Source organism: Pholcus phalangioides, unplaced genomic scaffold (genome assembly GCF_987345545.1).
Source record: "Pholcus phalangioides strain wild (caught in Gottingen) unplaced genomic scaffold, Ppha-v1.0 ptg000032l_1, whole genome shotgun sequence".
Classification (NCBI taxonomy): domain Eukaryota; kingdom Metazoa; phylum Arthropoda; class Arachnida; order Araneae; family Pholcidae; genus Pholcus; species Pholcus phalangioides.
Window position 1 is genome coordinate 3545479 of NW_028301622.1, and position 7756 is coordinate 3553234.

General features: G+C 40.5%; 1 non-coding gene across 1 annotated transcript; it reads right to left on the bottom strand.

The window, feature by feature from the left end:
* Window positions 1-7306: 7306 nt before the first annotated feature.
* TRNAA-GGC (transfer RNA alanine (anticodon GGC)) lies at window positions 7307-7378 on the bottom strand. The gene has a single exon. It is a non-coding gene; the product is annotated as a tRNA-Ala (tRNA).
* Between the last annotated feature and the right edge of the window lie 378 nt (window positions 7379-7756).

Consider the following 7756-nt stretch of genomic DNA (forward strand, 5'->3'; position numbering starts at 1 on the left):
ACGGCGGCCTAGGAACCGCTACGCACAGTTCGAGGAACACTATTTTGTAAATTAGCCTCGATCATTTTAGGGACGCCGGTAGGGACTTGAGAAGGTTGTAAAGAGAGTGATTGTCCCTCACCTGCTTTTTTTTTTTAAGTGTCGGGCAAGGGAAGCTTTTTCTCTTATGAGTTGGCTTTTTTCGTGTCCATATTTTTTCAGATTTGGTCATCATTAATGGAACAATTTTCAAGTCATCCCAATAAATGCTCTTTTCATTCGCCGTCTTGCAGAATTTTCTACTTCTTGTTGAAAATTCTCTAAATTTCTACTCCTTTGCCTTTCTTCTGAATTTCTCACTCCCTTGCATTTTCCTGAATTTATTCTCCTAATCTTCTGCTTCGTCTTTTTTCCCTGAATATTTCTTCCTTCCGCCAGTCTACATTTTATTTCTCCTATTTACGTATTTTACTCTAAAATACAAGTTATTGCTCATATTCATGCACAGTCGAGTACACTTATAAGTCCCTTGATATAACATAATAGTTTTGTAATCCCCGATTTTTGGCCCATTATATTCCATATATTTGTACCTGTTATTACATATTCCGCTTAAAACATACACTGTGGATATAACATACCAAAAATACTCTCGTAACTTAGAGAATAATTCACATATAACATACTAACGAACAAAAGCTGGAAAAAAATGAAGGCAAAAGCTTACATATTTGTGTGACATGGATATACAGGTGATATCTTGATGCTTTTTTTTTTCACAGAAAAAGCCGTGGGAATTATTACAAAAAACAAAAGATCTATTGTCGTAATAATTGCACTAACTCTAAATAATCGCATTAGCACCGTAATGGTCTAAGAATAAAAAGCGCCACCTGTTAGTAGCAAATATATCTATTCCAACACTTAAAAAAAATCATGTCTAATATGAAAAAAAAAATTTGTCTTTCTATGCATTTCTGTGAAAACAACATGGAATATGCTCTTCAAATTATTTGAAAATGTTTACTTTTTGTGTTACTTTTTGATCACTTGGTAGATGGCAGTGATAAGCGATTGTTGCGACCAGTGAAAGCGGGAATCCGCACTATTTCAAGAGCATTCAATCTGCACCTATTGAAAGACTATGCAAAAGCATGTTTTTGACTGACGACAAGTGAAATTCGTGAACATTAGCTGCTTTTTATTTTCAAATTTACTGCACAAATGCCGAAAACTTTTGAATGAATATCATAAGCGTAAACTCAAATGGTACCAGTGAAGTCAATTAAATTAAGAAATAAATGTACGCATGTAATCTATAAATCATGTATGCATTACACTTCAATAAATTTCCAAAATTCCTCACTAGATATCAACCAAAAACAATATATTCATACCAAATCAAAATGAATCATGTGCTGCTCTCAGCACAAGCTTATTTCGCGTCAGGGACATTCTCAATAATGCACTTTATGTATATGTTACTGCCAAAGCCCGAAGTACGACCAATTCGCGACGAGGTCGGCCACTTGTCGAATTGGCCAAGAGTTTTGACCAAAGTCCGAATTTCAGAAATGATTCGGAATTTAGCCCACCATTTCGCGAAGTGGCCGGAGATCCCTGGCCAAAGCTCGATGTTCTGATTTAAGTCGGCCCGGTAGGAGCCAAATCCATTTTGTTTAATCGCCAACGTGTGATACATGTCTATATATGTATGTATTGATTAGCTCCATGTGACGAGAGAAAAAAAGTGAAATTTGGAAAATAATAATTTTCCTATGTAATGAAGTCAAATTCGCCCCAAACTTTTGTGAGCATGTTTGCATCCTTTGCAAGTGGATTTCTGTGGACTACGTGAGAAACTCTGTCGGATGCGCTCCACATTTTCGTCTGACATGCGGGGGACACGGCCATGGGATTTCCCTTTACACAGAAAACCCGTGTCTCGGAATTGTTTATAGCATCGCTTGATGCTCCAAGCGGTAGGAAGTTCAACCAGCACCTCCTAGAGATAGAAGGCCTCCGCATGCTACTTGTGACGTCAGTAAGTAGTCCATTTTCCCTAAGAATAGTCAGGGAAAAAAAAATCCCCTGCTCGTGCCAGTATCATCGCTGTGAGGAAAAGAAATGATCGGGCTCAGAATTGGCGATTTCTATGCCCGACATCCAATCACCATGAGGTATTTGTGAGCCAATCAGGAAGATTCTACCCCAAAATAAGAAGAAACGAAATAAGATGCTGTGTTTTAAAATGTGGCAAACTTGCTAGGTAGTCTTAATGACGTTTATGGCAAACAGTACAGAGGCCTTCTATTTCTAGGAGGTGCTGGTTCAACACCAGTGTATTGTCGACGGAAAGCACGATGAACAGTTGTTACGCACTCACACTTCACGAAGCTCAGAACACAAAACGATTTCTGCTGTGCTGTCGCCATCTTCACGAACATTGAAGTGGCAGTCGAAGGAAGAGCGTTATCTCTACCTGTCGGCAACTGCGTGAAACTCGAGATTTCCCTCTTTTTACCTATACATTATTCGATCAAAACGGATTAAAAGCTGAATAGTTATGATTTTTTTAAATCGGATGATTCTTTTGGAAATACCCTGTACAATAAAGAACGCAGACAGGACACGTAACCCATCGAGACCAATCTCCAGAAGCGTATCTATGGTTTCTGCCACCCGTGGGCTACCCGAATTTTGCTGCCTTTCTCTTAATCTTATTTAGTTTTCTCGACCACTCATTCCTAGACTTCGCCACCCTGTGCTATAACCCGCTTAGCTACCCGCCTGTAAAAATGTGCATGTCCCTATAAGTCCTTCTTTTGATCACTCCCATGCCTGCGTGCTATTTTGGTCTCTCCATGCTTACACATTCTCTAGTTCACACTAATGCTTACACATTCTCTAGGTCACTCTATTGGTCATTCAGATGCATGCACACCGTTTTCATCATTCACATGCTTGTGCACCGTTTTCATCATTCACATGCTTGCGCACCGTTTTCATCATTCACATGCTTGCGCACGCTCTAGGTCACTCTTTTGCCTACTCACGTGCTTACACACTCTTTTGCCTACTCACGTGCTTACACACTCTTTTGCTTACTCATTTACTTACACACTCTTTTGCTTACTCATTTACTTACACACTCTTTTGTTGACTTGCAAACTCTATAGGTCACTCACTGATCTAGTCTCTGGACAAAGGCGGATTCGTAATTATAAAATTCGTTGCCCTTGTCCCATTATATACGAATTTTCTTAACCACTTATTCCTAAAATTTGCCGCCCTGGGCTATAGCCCGCTATAAGCCCGTACCCCCCTCGAATAAATACGCCACTGCCAAACTCAGAAGACAAACGATGTCACTCGCCGCTGTTCGTGCAAAGTGCGAAAGACTGTATACCAAGAGGAGATGAAGTTCGGAAAGTAAATTCACGTGCCTTTGGGGTAATCGAACCACCAACTTCTCCCAGTCTGGGCAAGTGCTCTACCATTAAGCTACATGGGACTGGCATTTACTTCCCTTAGAGCAAGGGTCCTTAACGTTTCCAAGCCGCGACCCGAAATTAGCAACAAGACTAGCTACGAGACCCACGGGTTTCGAAATTTGTGGAAAACGTGACACAGTGAGAACGGATTTATAGCAGGACTCTGTAAGCAGGCCCGTCATCCCCCACGCCCTGGCTTTAAAAAATGTAATAGAAATGGACAAACAATTTGAAATATTGCATATATATATATATACAACAGCTACCTCGTTGGGGGCACGCACGCACACACACACACACACACACACACACACACACTCTCTCTCTCTCTCTCTCTGTCTCTCTGAGTATATGCTTTTTGACGGCCCTGACTGAAAAAAGGAATTTGCACGGCTCATCTGGAAGCCCCTTCGTACCAAGTTTGGGTCGAGACCCATATCTGAAGAGAGACTTGGCTGTTAATAGATTTGAACCACCTATCTCGGAAGCCCCTGCGACCTAATTTTGGGTCGCGACACATAGGTTAAGCCTGGTTTATAACCCCTGCCTCAGAGGTTACATGAACGCTGAATGAGACCGAACATGGGCAGCCTCTTATAGCTCAGCTAACAGCTCTTAACGAAAATAGCCTCCCCAGATGGCGACATGTTTTGATAAACGATATGTCACTCTTCTCTGTCTATACAAAATTCGAAGACTGGATACTGGCGGAGAAAGAGATGAAGATAAAGTTCGGGAAGAAAATTCCTATATGCACGGGGTGATTGTAATTAAACTTCCCACACTGTGAGCAGTTTCCCCTCAAAAACTACTCATCCGAATGCACCCAAATTTTAAAGATATCTCAATGAGACCATGAGATAGAGATTTATGAAATAAGAAAAATTAGTTCAATTTTCGGCCATATATACCAAGTTTCAATGGAATACGTCTCCGGATCGGACGCTATATAGGTCTGAGTAGTTTCAGTATACTGTCACTGCCAAGACCAATTCAGTAGCCGTCAGTATACTAACACTACTCCGACCTATGTAGCGCCCGATCTGGAGGACGTATTCCATTGAAACTTGGTGTATATACGGCTATATGACCCATGGGAAAATCCAAAGTACAATACGAAAGCACTACTTTGCCACCTGGTGGTCAAAAAACGAACTATTTTTCATTTAATAAATCTCTCTCCCATGGTCTCATTAAAATATCCAAAAAATTTGGGTGTAGTCGCAGTTTTTGAGTAAAAAACTACTCAGATTAGTTTTTTCCACTGGATATTGCAATAATTGTAATCACCTTATATACTCCAAGCAGTGGTGCATAACGTTTTCAGTCTGCGGGCCATACATGCACTATTTCTACAGCTCGACGACTAGAAACTATACATAAAGAGTGACCCTTCGTACCAAGTGACCCTTCGTATTTACGGGATATCAGTAATTTTGGCCATCCAAGGATTTGATAACATAATTCGTGTTTTTCCCTTGTTTTCAAGGAGGTTTACTTGAATTTTTGGAATCAAGAATTAAGATTATTTTCAATGACTTATAAAGAACAAGCCATAATACCCGGTGCTGCCCGCGTTTTCTTCAATTTCTGGGAGGATTGAAAAAGTGACAAACCATTATAAAAGAATGAACCATATTACTGGCAACATCAAAGTGGTGAAAAACCATTGTAAATGCATGTGCATGTCTGAAACGCCTTATTAAGGAACCACGGTAACCAAATTTCGAAAGTTATTGTTGAGGCAGAAAAATCATTGTTGCCCGACGGTTTTTCGCCCATTTCGGACACTTGCCCAGCTCTGGCGAGCTTTTAAAGTAGCCCATGGTTCAATCCGGGCAATTTTTGGTATATACGCCAAATTTGGCGACGATCGGTCTAAAATTGTGAATTTGTATAAAGAACAGACATACTTTCACATTTACATATAAGATATTATGATAATTATGACTTTTTAGCTATCATAATTAATTGGTCACATAAATGTATTCATCTCACATATTTGTCAAACACATATTTTTCGGGTGAATTACATTTTGACTTGCAGTACCCATTATCTTTCGCTATGGTTGTGCGTGCCTGCTGAAATGAAAGAAAACGTCAGTCCTAAAGTGTAGCTTAATCTTAGGGCACTCACCAGAACTGCGATAAGTTGGTGGTTCCCCCCGCACAGGCATACGAATTTTGTTTCCGAACTTCATCTTCGTCTCTTCTTGGTACCAAGTCTTTCGTACTTCATGAGAAAGACACAGAACAAAAAAAAAAGAGGAGGACGATTGTGCTTCCGACTTCCAGCAACTGGAAACGCTTGTTTTTATAAGTGTAGATAAGACATTTATTCTGCTGTAGAACTAGAGCAGAAGTTTAAGAAAGAAAATAAGAAGAAACCCACACACACACAATGCATTGTACACACAAACACGTTGGGCCAATTCGATGTAGATGGCACCTGTCGAGGAATCAATTTAGCATCGGGGCAACTGGGAACAGGCGGCATCGAGTAAGATGAAGAAGAGGAAGCATCAAAAGAAAGTGTTCTTATTTATAGGAACTCTTATTTGTATCCTCTCTCTCTCTCAACAGAAGAAAAAGTCTTTTATAAACTGTTGCGATTGCTAAGGACGAAGCTTCAAGAAGAGCGAGAGAGAGAGAAAGAGAGGGCTTGAGAGAGCCCACTTACATGATGATCGTGCTGTAAATCAACATTTACCCTGCCCTTGGATTGTTAACAGTTGAGAAGCGGGAGCAGCACCCTTGACTTCTAGTTTGTTAGACATTGTCCCCCGTTGCGACTCTGTTTGATACCTACTGCAGATTTCATGCAGTGCTAAATGGTGGAGCAACAAAAGTGAATCTTAAAATGCTTTTCAAATTAAAGACCTTAACTCCCCCTTAGCGTACAATCTGTTGGCGATAAATTTGAATGATCATTATTATAGAAGTATGAGCGATGAATATGGCAACCTTGTTTGCACATTAAAAAAAAGAAAGAAAGGGGAAGAAAGAAAGGGGAAAAAAAGCAATGAGGGCAGGGGAGGAACATTACACGCAGTAGATAATTACATACAAAGAGATAAGAGATATACAGGACCTTGATTTTTCACTGTCACCTACGTGTTCGCTTTGTCACTTCCATATACAGTATATAATAGAATGATTAGTTAAAAGTAAGATACATTATATGTGCGGGGGGGGGATGCCGTAGAGAACGGGGAGGGAAGGGAAAGCTGAGGAGAACTGAGAGGAGGAAACACACACACACACAACTTTGTTTCATAGGGTTACAATAAGGAAAAAAAGAGGTTGAAGAAACAACTGGGATGAATTTATTCCACTGGCATTTGGACGCAATATTACGTTCCTGATCGTAAAGGGGTTAAAGAATTGATTCTGCAGACTTAGTATGGGTGTCACTGACTTACGGCCAAATATGTTCTGCATTGGCTTTATCATGGCCCCCACATCCTGGAGAAGTGACCACTAGGCTGTAATCTTTAGCAGCTTTCTATAGTGAATTTATTGCACGAACCCTTCGAATGATACTTGTGAGGAGATGATCTGATGCTTACAAGAAAACGAAAAACTACTGTTAGTAGTGCAGATGGGCAGCTGATGAGAACAAGGCCGCATTAGCCTTACCTACAGGACACCCTGCATACAGATAGTTTTTTGCATAGTGTGTACGAGTCTGTGGGTTTACGAAAGGGATTTTCAGAATTTGGAATTGGCGAATGAAATACTTTCAGGAATTAATTAAAATAATAACAATATGGTTATATCGAAAGACTGGTTATTTGTGGAGATGAAGATTACAAGGAAGAAAATTTCATCACTGCCCCCACGGGGACTCGAACCCCGGTCTCTCGCTTGCCGGACGAGTGCTCTACCATCTAAGCTATGGAAGCAGATAGAAAATTTCAACCTTGGAGCGTATATATATGTTGAAAGGACGGCGTCAACAATCAACTAATAGCTCGTGAATGGTTATTTGTGGAGATGATAATCTCCACAAATAACCAGTCTTTCGATGAATCTTGTATTGACAAGTGGAGAGGACGTTTCTATATGCATATGGCCATCTGGATGGCCTTTGTCATTCACGAGCTATTAGTTGATTGTTGACGCTGTCCATGCACGGTGCCTTTCAACATATATATACGCTCCAAGGGTGAAATATTCTATCTGCTTCCATAGCTGAGATGGTAGAGCACTCGTCCGGCAAGCGTGAGACCGGGGTCGAGTCCCCGTGGGGGCAATGATGAATTTTCTTCCTTGTAATCTTC